The following is a 27,643-nucleotide window of genomic DNA, read 5'->3' on the forward strand; positions in this document are numbered from 1 at the left end:
TCCTTTCTTAAGAGGAATAGGTCAGGGACAGAGAAAGTGCTCAGCGTGAGTGAATTCCTAGGTTCAGTTCCAGCACCAAAACCAACCAAAGCTGGGACATCCAAGTAGAAGCTCCAAGCCTCCAAACCAATCTACCCCAGGACTCTTGCTCAGCGTCCTACAGCTAGAACAGGGAAAAAGAGCATCCACCCTGTTCCCATGCTCGGTCCAGACACCAGTGCTGCCCAGTGACATATCCTGGACCACAGAGGTGGACAGGGGGCCTGGAAAAGCCGGAAGGACTCACTGTGTGAGTGAGGATCATGTCTGAACTTGAACTCAGGATTCCCAAGACTACTGGTTCTACTGCTTGGAAGACAGCACCAAGGCCTGGTCTGGAAGCAGAAGGACCTGAGTCTCACCCATAAGGACTTTAGGCTGTGGTTTCCAGAATGTCTCTTGCTTCTTAAGGGCCTGGCAGCAGGGGCAGCTGTGGGTGCCCCCTCCCCCATGCTGCTAAAATAAGAAGTAGCTTCCTCAGAAGGCCTCTGTGGTTTCTGCAGGGGAAGGAAATAGAGGCCGGAAACAGGAGGGGGCAGATCAGGGAGAGACCAAAACTGCTGCCAGCATCTCAGAGAGGAAGCTGTGGCACCCCCCCCCCCAGCAGACACAACACAGCCTGGCCAGGCTGTAGCCCTGAGGCCTGTAAATAGAAAAGCCTGTGAGTTCAGGCTCAGCAAGCTAGCCAGCCACCCGAGGGCACAGAACCTTCAACTGTTTTTGGCCCTGTCCCTTCAATCCTCCAAGCATCAGCCTTCCCCAGGCCATTCCTTTTGCCTACAAGACCCTTGTCTGCTTTCCCCTTTAAGACTCCATGTCTTCCCGGACCATTTCTACACACACACACACACAGATCAGGGACCCATAGATCTTCATCATAAATGTCAGAATTCTCTCCAAGATCTGCCATTTCTTAGTGAGTCTCATCTCCACTGTGTCCTACTGCTCTGCCCTGTGTGGTTGAATATGATGTATGATGCTGTGATGCTGCCAATAGCTTTGTTTTTGTTTTTTTGTTTTTTTTTTTTGGTGCTGGTTCTATGGATTGAGCTTGGGGCCTGGGCTCTGTCCCTGAGGGGTTTTTTTGTTGTTGCTGTTGATTTGTTTGTTTTGCTCAAGGCTAGTGTTCTACCACTTGAACCATAGTTCCACTTCTGGCTTTTGGTGGTTATTTAGAGATAAGAGTCTCCTGGATTTTTCTGGTCAGACTGGCTTCAAACCATGATCCTCAGATCTCTGCCTCCTGAGTAGCTAGGATTACAGGAGTGAGCCACCAGTGGCACCAGAGCTCCACTTTGTCAATAGCTTTGCTTTCCCATAGGTGAGGAAACTAAGACTCAGGACAGGGAGCAACCTGCCTAAGGCCACGTCGTTAGCAAAGGGCTACTTAGGAAGCCTGACATTGACTGCACAAGTGGGGGGCATTGTGACCAGGCATTGTCCCCCTTGATGAGGACATGAGCAGTGTCCCCAGAGTTGGGTGCCACCACTGCATCAAGTGAGCTTAGGTTTCAGCCTGCCCCAGCCTACACTCCTGGAGTAGCTGAGAACTGTAAAGTGCTGCGCTAAGGAATTGGGGCAATCCTCATGAAATGACAACACATTTCTGAGTAGACAATTCTGGTAACACATGTGAAGCATCTCAGAAGTTATTTCTAAGGCCTTTCTACTGTCTTGAAGTTTCGTTTCTCCCTCTAAAGAAATATTCCCTCTTGGATCTAATTTTGTGTTCTACTAAAAAAACAAACATAAAGAACAAAAACAAGCAAACAACAAAAACCTCCTTTCCGTTGAGCCACACACGGTGGCACACTCCTGTAATTCCAGCATTTGGGAGATTGAGGCAGGAAAATTGAGACTTTGAAGGCAGCCTGGGCTATATAAAATGACCCTGTTTCAAAACAATTTAAAGAGCCAAAATAAGAAAATTAAAAAAAAAAGAAGAAGAAAGGAAAGTGGGAGGGAAGAAGAGAGGTTCAATTCCAGTTTCAAAACCACTTCCACGTCCTGGGTGCTGGGAGTGATGTGGACCACTGTCCGTTGTGGGACAGGCCAGTGCTGCACCCTGCTGCCACCCTCCACTGAGCCAGTGGGACGCTAGCTCCCCAGGCCCTCAGCCCAGTCGCCCCTAGGACTCTGGGACAAGGTCTCCTTTCATAGCCGTAAGAAAGCTAAGGCCTGCTGCAGAGAAGGGAAGTGAAAGTGCTGCAGGGGTGAGTCAGGGGATCCTGGGGGAGGAGGGGGGTAGAGTTGGAGCTGCAACTGTCCTGGGAGGGGAGGCTGGGCAGGAACTAGGAACTAGGAACTAGGAAGACCTGAAATCCTCTCCCAGCCCCTTGCCAGACACTGGCTCTTCATTGTGGAGAGGTGAATGGACAATGCTCGGGACCAACCTTCTTTTTTCCTTTCTAGTCATAGGGCTTGAACTCAGGGCCTGGGCACTGTCCCTGAGCTTTTTCAAGGCTAGCTCTCTACCACTTTAAGCCACAGCTCCTCTTCCAGTTTTCTGTGGTTAAATATAGATAAGAGTCTCCTGGACTTTCCTGTCTGGGCTGGCTTTGAACTGTGATCCTCAGGTCTCAACCCCCTGAGTAGCTAAGCTTACAGGCATGAGCCACCAGCTCCTAGCCTTGCTCAATACACCCCTTCCCTGTCCTTGTGTTTCTGAAGAGATGTTAAAGGGTTAGAAATGAGATGGGCTCATAGGAGGGAATTGATGGGGCCAGATTGAAGGGTGGGGGTCACCAAAGCTAAGGGCCTGCTGTAAGGGTAGGGCACTGAAGCAATGGCCAATGGCAGGTAAGACTGGCAGTAATGATGGCCAATGACAGGCAAAGCAGACAGTAACTATAGCCAACGGCAGGTAGGGTCAGCAGTAACAATGGCCAATGGTAGGCAAGGTTGGCAATGGTCAATGGCAGGTGGGCCTCTGGTCACTTATGTGCTTAGACCTGTGCAACTCTGTCCATCAGTAGTTGCTGAATCCTAGATAGCTGCTCCTCTTCCTTCTCCTCCTTCTCCTCTTCCTCCTCCTCCTCCTTCTCCTCTTCTTCTTCTTCCTCTTCCTCCTTTTCCTCTCTCCATGCTTTCCACTTCCTCCCTGTAAAGTGGGAGCCTGGTACTGAGCCTATAGGATTGCTAGGTGGTTTGAACATGGTTTGTTCCCATCCAAACCCATCTTTAGGCTTTATTCCCCCATGTAACAATATTAAAGCAGTGTGGGGCCTTTAAGAGACATTGGAGTGCTCAGGGATTAATGTTTTTCTCTGCAGACTGTGTTAGTATGTTACTGTAAAGCATGAGTGGCTTCCTCATTTGGCTCGCATGCTTCCTGTCTCACCTTGTGACCTGTATCTTGCCACCTAGCTCCCATGTGGTCTTCTCATGTGATTATGGGGTGACATAACACGAGGCCCTCACTAGATGGGTATCTGCCCAGTCTTGGATTTCAGCCTCCAAAATACTTTTTTTTATTTGTCAGTCATGGGGCTTGAACTCAGGGCCTAGGCACTATCCCTGAGCTTTTCTGCTCAAGGCTAGTGCTCTACCACTTTGATCCACAGTACCCCTTCTGGTTTTCTGGTAGTTAATTGGAGATAGGAGTCTCATGGACTTTCCTGCCCAGACTGGCTTCAAACTGCAATCCACAGGTCTCAGCCTTCTGAGTAACTAGGATTATAGATGTAAGCCACTGGCGCCTGGCCAAAATACTTTTTTCTTCACACATAACCCAGCCTTAGGTATTGTGCTTCAGCAAAATAAAATGGACTAAGTTATTCTTAAGGATTAAATATATCACCACATGCAAAGCACATAGAAAAATGTCTGGTCCCAGAAGGCCCACAACAAATCATATTATTTTCCTGAGGCTTATCAGGAAAACTGAAATGTGGTTTCAAAGAGAAAATTTAATACAGGGGCTTGTTATGCCTATGTTAGAAGAGCTGAGAAACAAGGACACTATAGCTAGCCAGAGATGAGACTGCTCAGTCAAATTCGACTTCCTAGTAGTGCTTTTTAAATTCTGGTTCTGGGCCTAGGCTCTCTCCCTGCTTTGTACTCAAAGCTAGCACTCTACCACTTGAACCACAGTTCTACTTCCTCCTCCTCCTCCTCCTCTTCCTCCTCCTCCTCCTCCTCCTCCTCTTCTTTTTGTTCTTCTTGTTCTTGTTGTTGTTGTTGTTCTTCTTCTTCTTCTTCATTTAGTGGAGGTAAGAGTCTTCATGGACTTTCCACCTGGGCCGCCTTGGAACCATGATCCTCAGGTCTCAGCCTTCTAAGTAGCTAGGATTATAGGTGTAAGTGACCAGTACCTGGCTGGCCATCTTCTTTTCATTGCTTTATCTCTCTGAGCCTCAATAGCCTACATGCAAGATGAGATTTAAAATGGCACCACATATTGTTTTTAAGGGATTAAGTAAGATTGTGTGGAATGTTTTGGGGGTGCTGGCTCACAGGGAGCACTCATCAGTAGTTCTAGTCAACACTCACACAGCCCTCAGCTCTCACTGCTTGGTTTTACCAAGCAGTTACTACAGCCATCCATTTCACCGATGAGGAAAGTAAGGCACGGAGAGATCAAGTCTCATGAGCAGTCCTGACCCTTCGCATCCTTACTGGGGATAGCTGCCTCCCCAGCTGGCCTCTTTTGGGCCTGCAGCCTGATGGATAATGGTGACAGATCGCTCATGTGTCACCTTTTCCCAGACCTCAGGAGCCGAGGCTCACACCAGCCTGGGTTTGAATCTTTGATTTGTCATTTTCCAGCTATGGAACTTTGTAAAGTCCTACTCAGGGAGCATGCATCAATGGAAGAGGTGAACTTAGTTTCTTAGGCTCTTATCAAAAAGTAATCATACCCAAAACTTCACAGCCCTCGTGGAGTGGAGTGTATCAAGGCAATGTGTAGGCCAATGCCTATTTGCTGGCCTCTAAGAGGCCTTGGCTCCTAAAAAAAAATGACTTTTCCCAGGATCCTTTGCAATCTGGCTCAATGAGAAGTAGTAGCAGAAGATTGAGGGGGTAGAAGGAGCCAAAATCTTTTCCCTCTCCCTCTCCATCTTCTTCTTCCCCTCCCTTTCCTCCTTCCCTTCCCTCACTCTGTAGTGAGGGACTTGGGTGTTATTTTCTCAGCACTAGCTGCTCTCTTCTGTGTCTTGGCTTGTACAGATCTATCCATTCATGGTTGGTTGCTGCAGCTGGAGGGGTAGCAAGTTCTGCCCTTGCAGAATTGCCTCAACCCTGGCTGTTTGGTTTCCCACCTTCTCCCTCTTCCATGTAACCATTTCCCTCGATTAAATTCCTCTGTTTGAAACACCTAGAGTGACTTATTTGTCTCATGGACCCTGACTCTTACAGTGAGCATCTGATGTTTCGCTTCTACCCTAGGATGTCCTCTGTTATTCTCTGGCTCCAAAGTCTTTATCCAGGACAGAGGCAGGGACTGAACTCAAGCTACCACCAAAGGCAAGAGGATCCAAGATCTCACCCAATCTACTCTTGCCTCCTGTGCTACGGATAGGGCAGTTGAGGTTAGTGTGAACACCGGCTAGAAGCAGGAGCGCCGATGGGCTGAGAGGGAGCGGTGGAGGTGGCGCTTGTCAGGAGCTGCACCACAGCCCCAGGACATGCAGCTCTCACCCGCATGTGTACTACACGCACAGCACACACTGAGAGGCCATGCGTGTGTACAGACCACCCTGCCTCCATAGACACCATGGACTCACACAGAGATAAACATACACACAGGAGTGTACCACACTCACCCCACCATTGTGCCCATGTGCAGAGCGTTTACATCATGGTTATCAGTACTCACCGTAGCCATGCTGTACCCACAACGGTGCCATAGCTAGGAGCGTGGCCTTCATCTGTGCTTCCCCACGTAACTCTCATGTGCCTGTCCCATATATCGTCAGCCACAAAGCACTCTGTGTGTCTGAGACAGGATTTGGATGTGTGGCCCAGGCTGGCCTTGAACTTGTGATGCTTCTGTCTCAGCCTCCCATCCATGATCCCCAGCAGGCATGAGCTCTGACTTCTTTTGTTTTTTTTTCTTTCTTTTCTTTTCTCTGGTATTGGGGATCGAACCCAGGACATTATACTTGTTAGGTGAGCACTTTGCCATTGAGCATTATATCCCAGACCTCTGACCCATTCTTGGTGAGACCCTCTTCAAGGTACTTGGAGCTACCTCTTTCCTTTAGGGGCTAAGAAAACACCTTGCCCACCACTCACACCACTCCCCTCCACTTCACCCCCTAGCCTGGCCTAGATTCCAAGGAAGGGGGAAGGGCTGAGCAAAGCTCAAAGTCCAGGGGGCCAAAGTCCTGTTTGTAAGCTCCTGGAGGAAGTTGCACAACCTGTGCCTGGCCAGGGCCAGCCCGGTGACTCCTCTGTTTATTGTCACCGGTTTCCCCTTGGCTGCCAGCCCAGCCTAGCCAGTGATCCGTTGGTTTCTCTGGGAGAAGGAGAGGAAGGCAGGTGCCCCACCCACTGCCTGGTGGCCACAGGACCCAGCTACGTGTCCGTCTGCCTGAGGTGCAGACACAGGGTGGAGAGCCCAGCCTCTACCCAGGACAGGCAGAGAGCCTGCCCAGTTCCCCCAGCCAGCTGCAGGCCCAGTGGGACTCCGCTTTCCCTCTAAAGCCTTTGTTTAAAGGCCTCACATGGAGGCCCATGGATTTGAATGTTGCCAAGCAGAGTCACTATGGTTGTCATTGGCTTTATGAAATCTACCCTGACTTCAAACATTTTTTAATGAATAAAATGTCCAGCCATGTGCAGGAGGTGAGTTGGGAAGGCTTTGGAGAGCCATGGGAGGTCAGGACTGGACTGGGCTGGCTCTTTATCCCAGTCCCTTCCAGCGGCAGCAGCAAGGAGGTGGAATAGAGTCAACTTGAGCATCCCTGAAAATCCCACGTGATGCTAAAGCTGTAAAAACCATTTATGTCTTCCTGCCTTTCCCTTGCCCTTCCCTCTGCTCTCTCTTCTTTTCCTTCCTTGCTTCCTTCCCTCCTTCCCTCCTTCTTTCCTTCCTTCCTTCCTTCTTCTCTCCCTCTCTCCCTCCCTCCCTCTCTCCCTCCCTCCCTCTCCCTTCCTTCCTTCTTCCTTCTTCCTTCCTTCCTTCCTCTCTTCTTCCCTCCTTCCCTTCCTCCCTCCCTCCCTCTTTTCCCTCTTTCCTTCCCTCTCTCCTTCCCTTTTTCCCATCCTTCCTGCCTTTCTTTCTCAGCTTATCCACTGAGGTCACTAGATGGTCTGAGGAAGCAGTAATGTTGGCAAGTTTAAGGTTAAGGTAGTGTGTTGTTGGAATGGCCACACACAGAGAATGGCACAAATGAATAACCCATTGTGGAAAAAAGGGGCCAAGGTTCTCTCTGATGAGGAAGGAAGGGGCAGATGTGCAGTAGAAGAAACTGAGGAAAGACCCTTCTGGTGTTGGACTAAACTTGGGACTCTTCATGGGGAGGAGCGGTTTAAGTGTGAGCATGTGCATGTGCACACTCGGGTCCTCTAAGAACATAGCAGTGAGGGTCACACACCCTTGCTAAAGGGAATGAGGTCTTCGGACTGGCTGATTGCGGGCTGGGGGGGGAGGGGCGCAAGTTGAGTCTGCATCACCTTGTTATGCAGGAAGTGAACTGCCTAAGGATGGGGGTATATCACGGGTCATTCCAGCTGCCCTTGGTGGGTGACTCTGGTGGGCAAGTTCATCACCCCCTTTTTAGTGATGAGAAAAATAAGGATCTGCCATGTCCAAAGCTTTTTTGTCAGAAAGGAGGCAGACTGGATTTGGCAGCAAGTTGACAAGGTTCAGGGTCACCTTCTCGCTCCCACCTGGTGGCGCCGCACCTAATTACAGCCCCTCAGATGGGAGCCGATGTGTCATCAGACCAGGGAATTTTGGAAGCTCCCACCAAGGGTCATTATGTCTAATTACACGACTTCCAGCTTCTGCGTGGGCTGGCGGAGCCAGAGCGTCTCCATGCCCAGTGGCTGGGCACTTGTGCAGCCAGGAAGTGGGGGCAGAGGCTGTCCAAGTGTCCACTTCAGGAAAGCTGGGTGCTGGGCCCCTCACAGAGACTGCTGGGGAGGCATAGGTGGAGCCATATTGTCTGCTCAGATCGCTCTTACCTGGGCAGAGAATGGAGTGGCGGGGGAAAGAATAGAAGGATGCACGTCCTTGAGGCTCCAATTGTCCTCATCTATTCCCTGGATGGATAGCCAGGCAGGCAGCAGACACAGACATGCACATACATGCCCCCACCACACACAGACACACTGTTCTGGATCAGGTGCCTGAAAGAGCTCCTTATCCAAGCTCCATTGTATATTCACTTTGGGAAAAGGGTGAGGGAGGAGGAAAGAAAAGAGAAAGGACACACATTACCTACATCAAAAAACAGAACATCCCCACAGATCCTATGAACAGTAAAATAATGATGATGATGATGAGGAGGAGGAGGAGGAGGAGGAGGCACTGGTGACATCTGTAATCCTAGATACATGAGAGCCTAAGATGGAAAGAATGAAGTTCAAGCAGAAAAGTTCACACTGATCAGTAGCTGGATATAATGGTGACTATCTATAACTCAAGCTATGTGGAAGGCTAAAATTTGGGAGAACAAAGTTTCAGCCCAACCTGGGCAAAATAATTCATAAAACTCCATCTAAGCAGAAGGAACTGTGTGTGGTTGCTAGTACACCCCTGTCATCCCATCTGTGGTGAGAAATCTAAAAAAAAAAAAAAAATAGGTGGATCACAGTCCAAGTATGTTCTTCAGGTAAGAAACAAGAATGACTTTATTGGTGAATTTTCCCAGTTAAAGTCATTTTAAAAATAATATTAACTATAATGGCTCACACCTTAATCCTAGCTATTTGGGAAACAGATATTGGAAGGGTAGTAATTCAAGGCTAGGTTTTTTAAAGAAGTTCTGTAGAGAGAGAGATGCCATCTCAAAAATAAGCCAGCTGTGATATGCATCTGTAACCTCAGCTGTGCAGGAGGCTTTAATGGGTGGATCTCAATCTGAGGCCAGCCCTAAATGAAAAAGCCATGTAAGCCGACCAACCATCTAACAAACCGAAAAGCACAAGACCTTATCTGAAAATTAGCTACTGTAAAGCAAAAAAGTCTGGGCCTGGAGCTAAAGGGGTGATGAGGTTTACCTAGCAAGCCTAATGCTCTGAGTTCAAACCGCCAGTACTGCCCCCAAAATAATTACTAAACTCTTCCATAACATGTAGGAGGAAGACACAACTCTCAACTAAAAACTACCATGAAACTAAAGCATGAGGAAAACATCAAAAGAAAGCTGCAGACCTCTATCCCTCATGGGTTCGATCCCCAGTACCAAACAAAAATAAAAAATACATCAAAAAAACCCAAATTCCTAGCAGATCAAGTCTAGTAGTATGTCATACAAACCAACTAGGGATGCAAAATTGAACATTTTAGATATGGAGAAGATTGGGGTGATGAAAGTCAGACACTCAGGACACAGAGTATGAGGAAGATCTCCGGAAGCTGAAAAGGCAGTTTGGTTCCTGACAGTAAGTGCTTCTTGGTATATTCATTATTTGCATATTTGCACATGACATAAAAATTTCCCAATTAATCCATTGCAAAGTATGTAATCCAGTGTGTGTGTGTGTGTGTGTGTGTGTGTGTGTGTGTGTGTGTGTGTCCTTGGGTTTAAACTCAGGGCCTGGTTGCTATTCCCAAGCTTTTGCGCTCAAGGCTAGCATTCTACCACTTGAGCCACAGTCTCATGGACTTTCCTGCCCAGGCTGGCTTCCCACCACAATCGCCACATCTCAGCCTCTTAAGTAGCTAGGATTATAGGCATGAGCCACAGGTGCCTGGATTAGTGGTTCTTAATATATTCTCAATTTTGTAGAACCATCACTAACAATCTAGTTCCAGAGCATTCTCGGAAAGCCTGGGCCCATTAGCCGGCAGTCACTCCCTTTCCTCTTCCCTCACAGCTTCTGGGAACCACAGCCTACTTTTTGTTTCTCTAGCTTTGACTTTTCTAGCTATTTTACATACACGGAATCAATCAGTATATGGTCTTCTGGGACTGATTTCTCTCAGCACAATGTATTCAAGGCTCACTCATGCAACAGAATGAGTCATCGTGTCATTTCTTTCTGTGACTGAATACTATTCCACTGTGTAGACCCGCCACACTTTTTGAATCCATTTGTTGGTGGGTATGGTGAATAGTGCTGCTCTGGACATTCATGTACGAGTTTTTGTTGTTCTTTGATTTTCAGATCTTTTGGGTAGGTACCCCGGAGCGAAATTGCTGGGTGGATGGCGATTTGCTGCTTATTGAATTGGAGAGCTATCTCCTTCCATTTTGTACCTTGGACTTCTAGTCTCTTCCTAGCCTAGCCTTGCCCAACCCATTTATCACATCGTCCGTTTATAACTCTTGGCCCCACATCTTTTCAAGGAGAAAAGCTGACACGACAGTGATTCTCGGTCATATGGGCATTCATCTGTTGGACAGCTGTGTAGCTGGAGCCCAGGGCAATGCTGGCTACAGGGACTGGACAACTCCTCAGAGGCCAGCATAAGATGCCATTGTCAGGGTTAGGATGTGCACACTGAGAGCGCAGGGACAGACACAGGGCGCTCCCTCTGAGCTGGGGAGGGTTCCAAATCCTACCTTGAGATCAGAGAAAGCACAGAGGCCGTTCTTTGTCTTTGGCTCTTCTTTGCCACTTCCACCCTCACCCCCATGGGCCTTGGTTTTTCAGATCGGAACCTTAGGCTAACAAATTTTTATGGCAGCACAGGTGGGATGGGTGTGTGCAGGATCGAAGCTTCCACTCTAAATGTCTGCTCAAATAATGGGACACAACAGGACTCCAGGTTGGTTGTACTACAGGTGGCTCTGTGGAGCCAGTAGGAAGTTGGATGGAGTTTGGCATTCTAGAAAGGGAGACCACTGACTATACATCTGAGCAGTTGACTCTTTAAAAGACTTCTGTGTTCAATAAATGCTTTTTATAGATTGGGTTTCACTCTGGTAACTTCTACAAGGTATGATGATCATGAGGCTCAGGGGGGGAGAGGCAAGAATGTATCTAGGGTTTGCAGGGCACAGGGACTTTTTCTGTGGCAATAAGCTCATCTCCTGGCAGCCCAGGGCCTCCCACATGGGGCTTGGAGGGAGAAGAATCTGATCCCAAGAATAGAAGGAGGAGGAAGAAGGGGGACTTTCCCCACCCCTGAGCCTGAAGGTCAAATATTCTCAACAAGAAGTTGAGGGGATACTTAATTTTTCTTGTTGGTTGTAGGGCTTTGAACTCAGGGCCTGGGTGCTGTCCCAGAGCCTCTTTGTGCTCAAGGTTAGCGCTCTACCACTGGAGCCACAGTGCCACTTCTGATTTTGTTGTTGTTGGTGGTGGTTATGGTGCTTGAACTCTGGGCTCGGGCACTGTCCCTCCACTCTTCAGCTCAAAGATAACAATCTACCGCTTGAGCCACAACACCACTTCCAGTTTTCTAGTGGTTTATTGGAGATAAGAGTCTCATGACTTTCCTGCCTGGGCTGGCTTTGAACCATGATCCTCAGATCTCAGCCTCCTAGTAGCTAGAATTATAGGCGTGAGCCACCAGTGCCCAGCTTCCACTTCTGATTTTTGAGTGCTTAACTGGAGGTAAGAGTCTCACAGGGACTTTCTGCCCAGACTGGCTTCGAACTGCAATCCTCAAATCTTACCCTCCTGAGTAGCTAGGATTATAGGTGTGAGCCATTGGCAGTACTTGAATTTGAACTCAGGGCTTGGCATATGCTAGGCAAGGCAAGCTCTGCTTCTTGAGCCATGCTTCCTGCTTTTTGCTCTGGTTATTTTTAAGATGGAGTCTTGCTTTTTACCCAGGCTGCCCTGGACCTCCATTCTCCTCTTCATGATTCCTACTATAGCTGGATGACAAAAGTATGCACTATTTCACTAAATGTGTTGTTGTTGTTGTTCTATTGAGATGAGGTTTCTTGAACTTTTGCCCTGATTAGCCTTAAACTGCCATCTCCTGATCTTTGCCTCTTAAGTAGCCAGAATTATAGACATGGGACACCTCCCTCTATTAAGGTTAGACATCTTGTCTGGGGTATTTGTAGATTACCAAGACTGTTGGAACAAGGAGAAGGGACTTTCTCCAGGGGGGACAGGAATGACCTAGACAGATTCAGTCCCTTTTTGTGGAAGGAACATCCACCCTGTGCCAGACAATCAGCACTTAATTTTTCATTTACCTACCAATCCCTTCACTTGTGGACAAAGGGCAAAAAGGTTAAGTGAGCCAGGCAGGCATCGGTGGCTTGTGCTTGTAATCCTAGCTATCCAGGAAGCTGAGATCCATGGTCCAAAGCCAGCTCTGGCAGAAAAGTCTGTGAGACTCTATCTCCAATGAACCACCAGAAAACCAGAAATGGAGCTGTGGCTCAGGTCGTAGAGGGCTAGCCTTGAGCAGAAAAAGCTCAGTGAGAACACAAGGCCCTGAGTTCAAGCCCAAGTACTCACACACACACACACACACACACACACACTAAAGTGACCTGTCTTGGTGACAGGGCAAGTTAAGCTCCAGCCAGGTTTGACCTCTGCTGTCATGGCTCAGGCCGGGAGCTTGTTCCACCAGCCTTCCCCCTGAAGTCTTCCTGACAGCGATCCGGGGTAAGGCAGGTGGGTGGCATCTGGCCCACAGAGGTAGTTCTCAGTGGTCTGCACCAACGTGGCCCTGGGAGGGACATGTGTTTCTTCTCTTTCTGGTTTATCTGGGAAAGCCCCACGTCTTTCACAGAACTGCCTTCTATCCTGCTTGTTTGGAATTTACACCAAGGGCAGCCAGAGGCCAGGATGGCTTGGAGGCCTGAGAAGCAGAGGCTCAAGACCAAGGGTTCAGTGCCTCTGCAGTGGGTGGAGCCAGCCTGTGGTTTTTCCCTCACCCCCACTGTCCTGAACAGGCCCTTGGGTTCTAGGAGGTCCCAGAACCCAAACACAGCTTCCTGGGATGCAGAGAGGCTGACAGGAAGAGCTAGGACTTTAGATTAAGACCTGAGTTCAGGTCCTAGTTGGATCACTTACTGGCTCTCCCTACCTTGGTTTCTCTGTCTGTAAAGGAGGGCCCATACTCTGCAGGGGAAGAGGAGAGCAGGTAGAAGAGCATGTGGCAACATGGCCGACAGGAAGCACCTCCTATGGAGGAATGGGAGCCCTGGTGTTTCCCAGCATTCCCCCTTCCTTCTTGAAGTAGATGTGCTGGAAGTGCTGGTGCTGGTGCTGGGCCTGCTGAGCACAGGCTTGGCCTGGTGAGTTGCTATGAGAGGCCAGCCATGGTCCCTGCCAGTTGGAGCTCACAGTCCATGGAGGAGGGCAGACCACACAGGAGCCACACATGCCCGCGGGACATCGGAGAGGGAAAGAGTAGAGACCAGAGTCATGGAAGACACAGGATCAGGCTGGAGGGAGGAGCCTACATATTTAGCAACCTTTTTGTCAAGTCAAAGGATATTGGCTGTGAACAATCTCTAAGACCCCGCTCCATGTCTGCCAGCTGATCACCAGTGCTCTAAGAAGGAGCATTTGATTTGGGTTCTGGTGGATAACTAAGAGTGCATAGGATAAGGAGAGAGAGACATGGAGAGGGAACAGTATGTGCTAATTAAAGCCTGATGAATGCCCCCTGCAAAGAACATGGCCGCCCTGTGGAGGCATGGCAAGAGTGTGGGGGAGCACATTTCCTTCCCAGCATTCAGTAGCCGCCCATGGCCCCCTAGCCTGATAACAAATGACAGGTTTTACAGGAGAGAAGCTCAAAGGATGTTTTGATCAATAGTCACGTGAAGCAAGAGCCTTCATAGTGAAGACCTGCAGACCCGGATAAAGACTCTCTCTCTCTCTCTCTCTCTCTCTCTCTCTCTCTCTCCTCCCTTCCTCCTTCCCTCCTTCCTTCCTTCCTCCCCCCTTCCTTCCTTCCTCTCTCCCTCCCTCCTTCCTCCTTCCTCCTTCATTCTTCCTTCCTCCTTCATTCCTTCCCCTCCCTCTCTTCCTCCCTCCCTCTCTCCCTCCCTCTCTCTTTCCTTCTTTCCTTCTTGGCTGGCGCTCTATCACCTGAGCCACACTTCTTCCTGCTTGTTTTTGCTGGTTAATTGGAGATAGCGTCTCTGATGGACTTTTCTGCCCAGGCTGGCTTTGAACCAAGATTCTCAGCTCTCAGCCTCTTGAATAGTTAGGATGACAGGTGTGAGCCACTTAGTGCCCCGAGGAAGTATCTGTTTTTGTGCTTAGGTTGAAGTCAGCTTAGACAGCATTGCTCAGATGTGACTGGACCAAGCAAGTGTGAGCCATGGGAAAGGACTAAGGGGATACCCAGCAGGGCTTGTCTTGTGGGATTCTTTGGGAGCTCTCAGAATAGCATTCCTTCCCCCTGGGTTTGCAGCAGAACCCTTCTGCAGTGGGGTCTGCTAACCATCAACCAAGCCAGGGTGTCTCTGGTGGCCAGCTCTCTCATAGAAAGGTGCAGGAAGCCCAGGAACATTTTAAGTTTTAGGGCTGCATTGGGGGAAAAGAAGTTCTGGTTTCTCAGCAGATGAATTCCTGTTTTTCCGCTTGCCTGGGGGGAAGGAGGAGGCGTGGAGGAGACAGGAGGATGGAAAAGTTTCACGATAAATCTTGTTCCTGCTGCCTTCCCTTTGGGGTATCATTTTCTAAGCCTTGATCCTTGGCACAGAAGAGCTGGAGCTTAGGAACCCGGAACAGGGGAGGAGAGAGGAGCAGGAAGGGCATTGAGTGGCACTAAGTCTTTGATGTGCATTGAACATAAGACTGTGCTACCCTCCCCCAGCTGCGTGATGTCTTCCTCAGGCAGAGCTGTGTCTCAAGATTGAGTCCAGGCTCCATTCTTTTGGGAGAGGGGCTAACAAGGGTGGGCCAGGAGAAAAAGAGTCTTTGTCAAAGGTCTTTTGAGAAAACACAGAGCGACCAACAGATGTCCAGAGGCAGGACGAAGTCACCACTGTAGGAATGGGAAATACTGGGGGCCTGAGCTCTCTGGCTTGGACTGCAGCCCCTGGAACACCTCTGAAGCTGCTGGAAACCCTCAGGACATTTTGAGAACAACAGATCTAGTTCCAGCATAAACTCTGCTTGCTGCTTTTGCACAATATGGCCTAGAGTCAGGCACAGACCCTCTGTAGGCCTCTGGGTCTCCACCTGCAGCCGAGAGAGGCTTCTGAGTTCTCACCTGGAAATGAAGAGGGTCTCGAGTGGACCTTCACCCGCCAGCCACCCTAGGAAGGGCCAGGGCTTCTGATTTAGGCTATGCTGAGGTCTAGTTCCAGCTGTCGGATAGGATAGACTGGCTGTTTAACTGCACGTGTGCGGAGTGCTAGGCCTTCCTGCAGAATGAGGAATTGTCCCAGCAGACAGATACTGTGCGGATTAAAGGAGACAGTTGTGTGCCCAGGGGACAAGATGATAAGAGCAGTATGGGGTTGCTCTGTGACCCCTCTAAGAAACAATGATTCAGAAATGGAGATCAAGGGACCAAAGTGAGAGCAGTTGAGGAAGAAAAAAAAATAAAAGCCTTTGTGGGCCATGCTGACCGTCTAGCTTCCTGTCCAGGGTCCTCCCCCATCCCCCACCCAAGACCCACAAGAATGAGCTGCTTTGCTCTGTCACACTTTGGGGCTGGATTGGGGTGGAGCCATCTCCTGCAGTCCGGGGGCTCTGTTTGTGGCTTAGGAGTTTTATTTCTCTCTGGGATGAGGCTTGCCACTGAGGCTGATCTTTGGCCAGGGGTAGGCAGCCCCATTGCAGTCAGATTATAGGAGGATTGAGGCTTTCCCAATGCCTAGAAGGAAGTAGCTGCTCAACAAAGTTCTGGCTCCTTCCATCCTCACCCATAAGCACCCTTGTCCTGCCTGGAATCTTGGTCAATGGTTGTTTTGAGCCCCCAAATCCACCACATCCTTCATAGCCCTCCCCGGGCAGGAATTCTCAGGCTCCCAGTGCAGGGAGGCCGGGCAAGCTGGGCAACTGCCTTCCTTCCCCACTTTCTCTCTCTTCCTCTTCAGTGGGGGCTGGGCTGGGGCACAGCTGGCTGGGTTGGGGGGGGCTCTCCCTAAACTGCTTCTCTGCACAGGGCCCCTCAACCAAGCACAAGCAGGGCCTGCATTCCTCTATTCTTAACACTTCTACTGGGAACTCAGCTTCCAGAAACCGGAGCCTCCCAGCCAAGCAGTGCAGGCCAGAGGCGGTGGGCCAGGCTGGGGTAAGGGAGGGGGCCTGGCTTCCGCTTTCCCTGAAAACAGAAACCCAAGGCCTCCCTTACCCAGTCAGATGCTCAGGGTTTCCACGCCAGGGAGTGAAGTGCTAAAGTGGCTTTTGCTAAACCCACTTAGGAAGATGGGATTGCTAATAGAAAAATCACTGCAGTTTGGAGAGATGAAGGAAGTTTTCCACATCTGCCAGGGTGGCATCTTCCCTCCCATTGCCCGCTCTGGGCTTTTGGACAATAGGGCAGGTGGCAAGCAGGACCCAGACCAACCAGAGCTGTGCTGCTACTGCCCAAGGTCACAGCCAGGGAGTGGAAGATCTAGGATTCAAATCTCGACTGTTTCCCCAGCATCCTACATGAACCAAGTGTAGAGGCACATCTCTCCTGATTATAGGACAAAGTCTTCCCATCATGGGGCTTGAATTCAGGGCCTAGGCACTGTCCCTTGAGCTTTTTCTGCTCGAAGCTAACACTCGTCACTTCCAGCCACAGCAGCCAATTCTGGTTTTCTGGTGGTGAATTGGAGATAAAAGTCTTACAAACTTTCCTGCCCATGCTGGCTTCAAACTACAATCCTCAACTCTCAGCCTCCTGAGTTGCTAGGATTATAGGTATGAGCCTCTGGTGCCCGGCTTGATTTCCCATCAGGTTTTATTTGTTCCATCAATGAAGCTCCATCCCTCGCCCACTACACTCTTGGAATCTTAAAATAATGACTCATTAGAGGTTGGAGCTGTAACTCAGGGCAAAGCTCTGGGTTTCTTCTTTAGCCCTGCCAAAAAATAAAAATAAAAAGGCAGAGGAGGGCTGGGAAGGTGGCTCAGTGGTAGAGTGCTTGCCTAGCATGCATGAAACCCTGGGTTTGATTCCTCAGTAACACATAATCAGAAAAAGCTAGAGGTTGCACTGTGGCTCAAGAGTGCTAACCTTGAGCAGAAGAAGCTCAGGGACAGAGCCTAGGCCCTGATTTCAAGCCCCAGGACTGGAAAAACAGTCAGAGGGACTGGGTGTAATGGCTCACACATGTAATCTAGCTACTCTGGAAGTAGAGATCAGAAGGATTGAAGTTTGAGGCCAGGCCAGGTTATACATACAGGCCATTGTATAATACCATATAACACTCTATAAACCCCATCTCGCCCAAAAAAAGCTGGGTATGGTGTTGCCTGCCTGTCATTCCAGCTATGTAGGAAATGTAAATAGGAGGAGCATGGTGCAAGCTGGCCCAGGCATAAATGTAAGATCTTGCTTGAAAAATAGCAAAAGCAAATAGAGCTTAGGATATGGCTGAAGTGGTAGAGCACCTGCCAAGCAAGCATGAGTTTACACCCCAGTAATTGTGGGTGCAGGGAGGGGGGAACAAAACTGTTGAAGACTGAAAAGATCCTTAGGAAATTATTTCAAAGCTTATCGTCCTGAGACCCAACATGCTTCAGTTCAGTCTTGTCAGGCAGGCCTTGAGTCCTGTCACTGACTTTCTGGGTGATCTTGGCCACTAGATACTGTGTTTTGGAGCTTCAGTTTCCCCATCTCTTAAATAGGATCATAGTGGCTTCCATGAGGGAGGCCTAGGTGGGAGGCATCCACACAATCTGGCACTCAGGGGGTGCTGGTGCCTTTCTTCCCTTCAAGAAAATCATGACCGACACCCCCATCACCATAGACAGATTAAAACAGACAAGCACAGCAAACTTTAAGGGACACAAGGATCTTCAGAGTAAGGACCCAAAGACTTAGGGTAAGATGTCTATTTCATGCTGAAGTTAGATGAAGCATAGATAGATAGCTGTGTAGAAATATGATTGGGGGGCTGGGAAAGTGGCTCAATGGTAGAGCGCTTGTCTTGCATGCATGAGGCCCTGGGTTCAATTCCTCTGTACCACATAAGCAGAAAAAGCTGGAAGTGTCGCTGTGGCTTAAGTGGCAAAGTGCTAGCCTTGAGCTGAAAAGCTGAGGGACAGTGCCCAGGCCTGGAGTTCAAGCCCCACGACCGACACAAAAAAAAGGAAAAAAAGAAATATGATTGGACAAAAGAGTATGTGATCTAGCCAAGCGTGGTGGTACATGCCTGTAATCCCAGCATTGTGGAAGATGTTCTTAGTCTGGACAACTGAGCAAGACCCTGACTCACCCCCCCAAAAAAAAATTAGTGTAAACTAAAATGAAAAGGGTGTGATCTAATAATAGACAGAATGAGAAACCCAGTCAGGCCTGTCTTTCCAGATTCTTCTAGGCTTTTCTGTGCTGAGCCCCTTCCTCCCAGGTGGGAAGCAGATACTTTCTGAAATAAGGACCTTGTGACCTACCACTATCACCAAGGTCATATCAGAGAATCCAAATGGCCAGATCCTACTCAGAAAGGCAGGGCCGCTCAGAGCGATATTTTTAGGCTTATGTCTGGCTTTGGAGGGAAAGGGCTTCTGGTTTCTCTGCTGTGCCTGGGGGAAGAATGAGGGCCAGAGATAGGAGGGGAGTTGTTGAGAGACACATTAGTTCCAAAACTGCTTCCAAGGATGTCATTTCCTGAGCCCCAACCAAGGCAAAATTGAATCTTAAGGCTCTGTGCCCAGGATAGGCCCTTTAAAGAGCCTGGGGAGGGAGAAGAGGGGATCTGTGGTGGGGCTAGAGCTGGTTTGCACTGCTCCTAAGGGCTGATTGTTCATCGTAAGAGCTGCTTATGGGGCTGGGGGGGAAGGGGGTTCAGGCAGGCTACTTTATAACCCCTGCAAAGCCCTAGGTTCAATCCTTAGGCACCAGCAAAAGAAATAGAGAGAACAAAAAACAAACAAACAAAACACTCCACTTGCTAAACATTTGGTAATTTCCAAAGGCAGCTTGAAACTCACTGAGGAGGGGGAATTTACACCCTAGGAGCCACAAACACTACAAATAAGGGCTTTGAAAAGGAATAGTCAAGGCCTACGAATGGGATTGGCCAGTCATTGGAAGTGTGATCCTCGGGCTACTTTTACCAAGGTGACTGGACCCTCGCCCCCTGATGAACATGTATCTCCTGTGACTAGCTTCGCTTGGTCCCAGCTGCAAGGTCCTGGGCAAGTCAGCCCTTCCTGAGCTTCTTTGCTCAGGAGAGTAAACAGAGGGTGAGTCTCTATCCAGGCAGGGAACACTGGCACCCACCCCCTGGGCACAGCGAGCTGATGAATGGGAAACAGTTCTAGGCTGTGTGTTCCATGAACCTCGGTGTTCAAATGGTTTTCAGCCGCACACACGAGGCTTGGTGTAGCAGTGATTCTGAAAACTGATACCTCAAAGTGAGGGCCTCAGGAGCCAAGTTCCTCCCCGTCCCTCTCTGCCCTCCTGTCTCCATCCTGCTTTCCTCCCCCACCCCACCCCTGCTCCCCAGGCAAGCCAGGAAAAGTAGAATTCCTCTTCCCCAAGGTAGATCGTAGCAACAGATGTGTATCTGAAACCCTTTCTGTCTTGGAGCTAGCTGTCTGTTAGGAAATGATCTGACCTGCCTTGTCTGATAGAAGACCATAAAAATCCCCCTTGCAGAGGCTGCTGCCCACACTCAGGAAGAAGGAATGAGAAGAATCTGAGCAGGCAGGCCTGGCTGTTTCTTTATCACTCCTGGAGTGTAGCATTTCGTCTAGCCCCAGTTCTCCCCGGCTGTCCATGCAGACCTAAGCATCAAGTCTATTTGCCCTGCATCTCTGAATCTTCTATCTGAAGGCTCCTATGATCAAACAAATATGCTGTATTTTTCTCTTATTAACCCAGCCTCTGTTTTCAGGGTGTTATTGTGACAGTTTATGATGGGTGAGAAGGGACCATCTCTTTCCTGTAAGTGTCTGCCCACACTTTATCAGAATGAGGGAGGAAAAAAATGTCTTCTTCATCTCCAACTCCTGACGTGCTTAGAGGAAATGACTAGCTCAAGGCCACATTGCTGGGAGGTGTCAGCCAGGCTTTGAACCCCCACTCCAATGGGCTCCAAGGCTGGGTTTCTGCCAAGACCTCTTGGCCCCAGCCCAGTTCCGGAAAGCTCCCAGAGCCTGCATTGTGGTATTTGGCATCAGGCTTCAGGCAGAATGTAGTGGGGGAGGGGGAGGTGTCAAACTGCTGCTTGTCCCAGAGTCCCTGAACAACTGGGCTCAGAGCCAAATCCCGAGGCTCCAAGCTACCTAGCGCTCATGGGGGCTCCCAAGGCCCTGACTTACCACGTCTCCTGCACTAAGCCTTGAGGAGTCACCCCCAAAGAGTGATGGACAGCCACTACAAGTTGGGCTTCTTGGGACATCATCTCAATAGGTGGAAGGATTTCCTTCCTGGTTCTCCCTCTTCATCCCACCCAAGGTAGCCCTGGGAAAATCATACTTGTTCTGGACCAGATAGGGGAACCGCTGAGAAACCCACAACCAGTATCCCCACTTCCTTCAGCCTTATGTTTGGAGATGATAGACTGATAATGCCACTGGTGGTGGTGTGGTGGTGGTGGTGGTGATGGTGTATGTATACCCATACATGTGTGTGCCAATACTGGGACTTAAACTCAGGGCCTGGACACTGTCCTGAGCTTTTTCACTCAAGACTAACAGTTCACCACTTGAGCTACAGCTCTACTTCTGGCTTTGTGCTGGTTGATTAGAAATAAGAGTCTCCTGGACTTTTGCTACCTGAGCTGGCTTTGAACTATAGTCCTCAGATTTCAGCCTCCTGAATAGCTGGGATTACAGGCATGAGCCACTGGTATCTGAACGATGTATATGTTCTTAAGTCCAGTGCCCTTGGCCTTCATGTTCTCTGATAGCCACCAGCCCTCTGGCCACAGAAGAAATTGGGGACCCAGAGGTGAGGGTCACACATGCCCCAGGAGTTGCAGGAAGGCCATTCAGGGACCCCCACTCACCTCCCAAGAGGATGCTGGGTACCTGGAGAGAAATAGGACCTGAGTGGGACCTGCATGAATCGGTCCATTCATTCCCCCACCCCCTCACACGGCCGTGTAGAGCAAGTAAAAGCACATATTCTGACCCAGCAGACGCCCTGATATGAAATTGACTCTAGGCAAATTGGTATACCTCACCAAAAGCCAGTTTTCTCATCTGTGAACTTACTTATCAGGGTCCCAGTGCACGCACCACGGGGCTGCTGTGTGGGCTACAGGAATGTAGAACTCAGGGCCAGTCTGAGATGGTCCATTTGCTCATTTGTTTATTCATCTGACAAGTGACTGCTTCGCTTGACATCAAATTCAGAGTGGCCATATAATAATTTATTATCTAACCCAGGAACTATAGGAGGGGTGCTGTGCTGAATTGTTCAGGGAAATCAGACATGAGCAAGCCTGGCCTGGGCAGGCAGGGACCTCTGGTCACACTGAATCTGGGGGCTTGCAAGCCGATACAGGGGGCCAAGGTAAATGTATCGCCACCTCCAGCCCCAAAGTAGGAGAAAGACCAAGTGTGAGCAAGCCATGTCAGACTCCTAGACAGACATGAATTTATTAACTGGCAATCTGCTCACAAGCTAGGGCTACCGATTTCACTTGGGGGTCATGTTCTACTGGCAATCCCAACTGCTTCCGTTCCAATCTTAAATCACTAATTTGTTCAGATGACACCTTATACCTTACACTGTAATAGATATATCACTTATTATATGAATGAATCTGTGGATATATGCATACAGCTATAACATATATGACATACGTGTACAATGTATATACTCATATCATGTATACAACATATACATATATGTGGCATTTATGGACATAGATTATAACCCATTTATTCATCTATATGTTACCTAAATGGCTATGAAATGGTAAAAAGGCTGCAAGATTCCAAAGGGTTGTTCTGTAGCAGACACAGACACAAGGCAAAGTCTCTGCAGGAGATCAGGTAAGTTTTATGAACCACAGGTCACAGACAGGAGAAACTGCCCTTTAGCTGGAGTCTGGGGACAGAAGGAAAGGCCCTCCATTGTGGAAGTTGTCCTGGATGAGGCTTAGGACGAGTGATTGGGTGAGGGGCCAGTGTGCCTGCCAGGCCCCCATCTTTTATAGCCCCAGATGAGGGGTTTGTATCTGGTGTGATCAGTAAGCTCTCTCAGGCTGAGTTTTTCTGATATAGCTTTTATATCCTTTTATTTGACTTGATAAGTTCACGGGTAATATTATTTTATTTTCATTAACATGCTATTGATCTGTCCAGGTCTTGTAGTTTAGGCTGAACAGATAATGGTGGTTTACTTACACAAACAAGATGGAGAGTCATCCTGACTCAGAGTTTGCACTCAAAATGGAGCTCACTGCCGTTGGATGCTGGTGTCTCATGCCTGTAATCCTGGCGTGAGGATCAAGGTTCAAAGCCGGCTGGGGCAGGAAAGTCCACGAGACTCTTATCTTCAGTGAACCAGCAAAAAGGCAGAAGTGGAACTATGGCTCAAGTGGTAGAACACTAATCTTGAGTGAAAAAACTCAGGAATAGCTTTTGGGCCTTGAGTTCAAGCCCCGGGACCAGCACACATCAAAAAGGACTCAGAGCTGGTAGAGAAGACAGGATGAAATAGTTATTTAAACAGTCCCTTTCATGGGATCAACAAAGCACGCAAGGCTTATGAAACACTTCCCTTGGGCCAGGAAGCATCATGATGGCTGGCACTTACTGTGATCTTCTTGGAGCCTGCCTTGATTTCCTCATCCTGGAGCATGGTGCTGGGTTCTTCCCTAAGCATTTTTTTAGGAATATAGCACTGATGACCACTGCAATCCCACAAGTGAGGCAATGGCTTCTCTTTTACAGATAAGGAAACAGAAGCCCAGCATGGGGAAGTGATTGCTTGAACTTGACTTATGATGAAAGGCTGACTAAGTCTTCAGGTCTCAGAGCTGACATCTGGCCTCTTTCTGCAATCCTACCCGATGCCTGGAGCTGAGCTGCAATACATATTAGCCCGAAAGCCAACTCTCACAAATGACTGTGGGAACCCATGGAGACAGTCCTCTTTGCCGTGTGTGTGTGTGTGTGTGTGTGTGTGTGTGTGTGTGTATGTGTGTAAGGGGGGGTTCTTTTTTCTTTTCTTTATCTTCACCCCAAATCAGACCATAAATCCTCAAGGGCAGGGGTCATGGCTGAAATTTCTGTTATCTTCCACAGAACATAGGCCAGTATACAGAGCAGCATCTTGCTCAATGTACATGAAATGTAAATATGTTGGAATACTATGAAGTCATGGAAAGGAAATAGGTCTGGATGGAGAGATAGGAAATGGTCCTCAAGGAGTACAGAAAATACAAGATGTAGAATACAATAGTGCACATCTGTTAACAAAATTTCCCAGGGTACATTGGGTTAACAGGGAATCCCAGAAAGACAAGGTCAACCACCATCTCAGCAGTTAGACCCTGGCTAGGGTCACATGAAGAGGATGGCGAATGGAAGTTCCAGCTGTTTCCTCAGCCAGCGGGGTCTGCTGCTCCTGAAAATGTGACTCCACTGCAGCAAGACCCAAGGAGCTTTTTGACTGGATGTTCTGACATTAACATGTAGAGCCAGAGGAGGGAAGAAAGAAAGAAAGAAGAAAAGAAAGAAAGAGGAAGGGAAGAAAGAAAGAAAGAAAAAGGAAGAAAGGAAAGAAGGAAGGAAGGAAGAAAGGAAGGAGAGAAAGGAAAGGAAAGAAAGAAAGAGAGAGAGAGTGTGTGTGTGTGTGTGAGTAAAGAAAAAAGAAATAAGCAACCCTTTGAAGTCAGAGGCGTGGCTCTGTTGGTAGAGTGCCAGCCAATAAGGAAAATGGTGGCAGGTACTAAGTTCAAGTTCTAGTCTTAGACCTAATAAGAAAAAAGAAAAGAGGTAAAGCCAAGCCCAGCAGATGAAAGGCCTCTGTTTTGTACCTGTACAATGACACCTCTAGTGCTGTGGCCTTTGCACACAGCCAAGTAGCCCTTAAGCACTCTTAAAGTACTGTGAATAATCATACCTGGGTGACAAGAGCCAAACTCCTATCATCGCGATCAGGCATGGCATTGTACACCTGGAGTGCCAGCTACTCAGGAGGCTGAGGAAGGAAGATATCACTTGAGTCCAGGAGTTTGAGGCCAACCTGTGCAACACAGTGAGATTCCCATTGTAGAAAATTAATTATTAATTAATTAAAATTGGATCCCCAAGGAGGGCCTTCAAGGAGCTGGGGATGTGATTCTGGTTCTAGCTCTTCTGTCCTCCCCCCTCTCCCCCCTCTCCCCGCAACCATGCCTCCTCTTCTACCGACTGACAAAGTCTTTGGGTGAATGAACTGTACCAATCACTTTCTTATTCCCCTGAGCCTCAGTTTCTCTATCTGTAGATGATAAATGTTGAACCTTGCCTAAAGGAAGGTACACAGTGGGTCCAGGGTTTCTCTTCCCCTTGGGCAAAGAAGTAACGAAACAACATTAACGGAATCCTGAAACTCCCAGGAGGAGGCAAAGAGCCTTTCTCCCAGACCACAGCCACAACTGCAGGAGCTCTGCACGGGGTGGGGCCTGGCTACTTCTGGAGTCTTTGCAAAGTGCCTCTTTGTGGTGATTCATTTGGGGACTCGCTCCTCAGAGCTAAAAGCAAAAGTGTTTGGGGCTCCGGTGCTTTGGCCCTTCTCCCTCCACCCCTACCCTAGCCAGTGAGGGTGTTGAAGGAAACGTGAGGATTTCTGGGCAGACTGACTCTGCTCCACCCCCTCCCCCAGCATGTCCCCAGGGCCTGGCACCGTGTGCACAGGGCCCAGGTCTGAGGGAAGGAAGTAGGGGTGGAGGAGGAAGGTCAGCCAAGTGAGGTGGGGGTAGGGGTCACTTCTCCCACATCACCCCTCCAGGGCTGTATCTCCTGATTCCAGAAGCCTAAAGGAAACCCTTACACTCCTCTCTTTCTGGATTATTGCCCAAGGAGGAATGTAAGGGATGGGGCAGGGCCTCTGTTCCCAACTCAGCTGCAGACTTCAGCTTGCCTGTGGCTAGATGGAGCTCTGATGATCACTGGCTGTGTGGCCTGGGACATGTTGTCTGACCTGAGTCTCAAATTCCTAACTGGAAACAAGGACATTACACATACTTGTAATGGGTGCTGGGTGTTCACACCTGTAATCCTATTTACTCAGGAGGCCGAGATCTGGAGGATAACAGTTTGAGGCCTGTTTGAGACTCCATCTCCACAAAAACCAGCAAAAAGCTAGTCTGGTGCTAGTGGCTCATGCTTGTAATCCTAGTTACTGAGAAGGCTGAGATCTCAGGATCCTATTTGAAGACAGCAGGGGAAGGAAAGTCCATGAGATTCTTATCTCCAATAAACTACTCAAAAAGCCAGAAGTAGCACCATGGCTCAAGTGATAGAGTGCTAGCCTTGAACAAAAAAAGCTCAGGGATAGTGTCCATGCCCTAAGTTCAAGCCCCAGGACTGGCACAGCAGAAAGATTAGGCTAGAGGCTTAGCTTCAATGATAGAATGCCACCCAAACCAGCTGCTGAGCAAGGCCAAGGCCCTGAGTTCAAACCCTGCTACCAGCAAAAAACAAAAACCAAGTCATTATTATAGCAATTGGTGAGGCTGAGGAAAGGTCTTGGAAACTAGAACGTCCTTTGCAGAAGTAGGATCCCACACATCCATCCCAGGGGACCACACAGAGGCAGGCAGGCACAGGAGAAAGATTATTATGAGTTTTATTAGAGGAGCCATATTTCCCCCAAGAGGGAGCACGTGGCCTCCATCCCCATCTGGGTAGCAGGAGGGTCTGGGGGTGGGCAGTGAGGTGGGATGGGAGTTCAGGTGGATCTGGGCGGAGAGAGGGCGGGGCCAGCTGTATGGAGGGAACTCCAGGAATTGAGACCACTCCAGGTCTGGGTGGAGCCGAGGACCAAAGGTGAGCATAATACTAACACGCCCCTCATCCCCACTCCCACCTCCCACCCCCACCCCCCCTTCCAAGGGTCTGATGCTACTTCTGAGCTGCTCTGCAGCTTAGTAGGATGGTTCTTAGAGCATGGGACCCGGTCAGCACACAGCAGGCTCCTAGTCACTCCCAGCCAAGCTCTCTCACCAGAGTGGCCTTCTCCCTTCCGTACCATTGGATTTTCTCCCCCAAACTCACCTCCAGTGTCTTCTGCCCCACCCCCGACCCCACCCCACCCTGGTCATACTGGCCTAGAATGCCTGAATGGCACCTCTAGGAGATGCTCAGAGACACATGGAATAAATGAACTGTGTGTGTGGCACCAGTAAGGCCCGTATGATTGATCCCCAGTCATGCTGCCAGGCACTATCTTAGACCTTCCGTTTCTGTTATTTGTGCAATGTTTATTTCTTGTGTTTCACTTCTCAGTGGTTTTATTTATTGATCTATTTATTTAGGCTGTACTGAGGGTTTGAACCCCTTTTGTACTCCCCCTCCCCCAAGCCCCCAGATAAGGTCATGCTTTTGGCCAAGGGCTGGCCTCACACCATGATCCTCACAATCTCCACCTCCCCAAGTAGCTGGGATTACAGGTGCGAGCTCTGAGGATCTGTTGTAATATATGTCTATCGTGTGAGGTAAGGGGATCACAGATCCTCAACTGAAAGAGCAAACAATTCCCAGGGTGAGCCATATCCCCCTTTAGGTTCTGGTATCTGCATTTCCGTCCTTTGGGGCCAGCTGCTTCCTGCTTCATACACCCGTAGCTCGGAGTACTGCGTTCCCCCAGGCAAGGCCAGGCTGCCCAGTGGACAGGCCTACGCTTCAGCTCAACCACGCACATTACCTGGGTGACCCTGAACCGAAGGATGCGCGCTCCTGAGCTGCTTCTGAAAGCCTCATTAACTCCATGTGTGAAATGGGCGCAGGGTCGCATGATGCCGCCTTTGATTATCAGAGGCCTAAGGGGCGGGCCTGGCACCCAGCTCCAGGCTGTGGCCTCCCTCTTCCAGATCGCAGTGTGCCGAAGCGCCTCATTCGGTGGGCATCGACCTGCTGTCCAGCCCAGCACCGTCGTCACCCTGGCAGCTGGCCGAGGTAGGTCAGCGACCTTGGTTCCAGGCAGACTTGGGGCGCACAGCACAGGGCCGAATATGCAGGAGAAGCCGCCAGCGGCCCCCCTTTTGGGGAGTGTGTGTGGGGGTCCCTTGGAGGAAGGGGAGCCGAGAACGGAGGGCAGGGAGCAGGGCCTGGGCCACACGGGCAGTCACTCAGCTGGCACACGGCAAGGGCTGGTGAATGGGCCAATCACCATGGCACTAATCAGGGCCTCAGTCTCCCCACCTTTGAAATGGGGAGCGGGGAGGGGGTAGGGTCACTGCTGGAGCAGAAACCCACGGTGCCGCGTGGACGAGCGCAGCGCCCC

The 27,643-nt window shown here is 49.4% G+C and overlaps 1 protein-coding gene across 1 annotated transcript in view; it reads left to right on the forward strand.

The window, feature by feature from the left end:
* Positions 1 to 2,229: 2,229 nt before the first annotated feature.
* The window catches only part of Nek6 (NIMA-related kinase 6), a 92,707-nt gene continuing 67,293 nt past the window's right edge, over positions 2,230 to 27,643 (forward strand). Inside the window, exon 1 of the mRNA XM_013021382.1 lies at positions 2,230 to 2,252. The gene's annotated coding sequence lies outside the window, so the exon portion shown is untranslated. The remainder of the gene's footprint in view (positions 2,253 to 27,643) is intronic.

This window comes from Dipodomys ordii, unplaced genomic scaffold, assembly GCF_000151885.1.
Source record: "Dipodomys ordii isolate 6190 unplaced genomic scaffold, Dord_2.0 Scaffold55, whole genome shotgun sequence".
Classification (NCBI taxonomy): Eukaryota; Metazoa; Chordata; class Mammalia; order Rodentia; family Heteromyidae; genus Dipodomys; species Dipodomys ordii.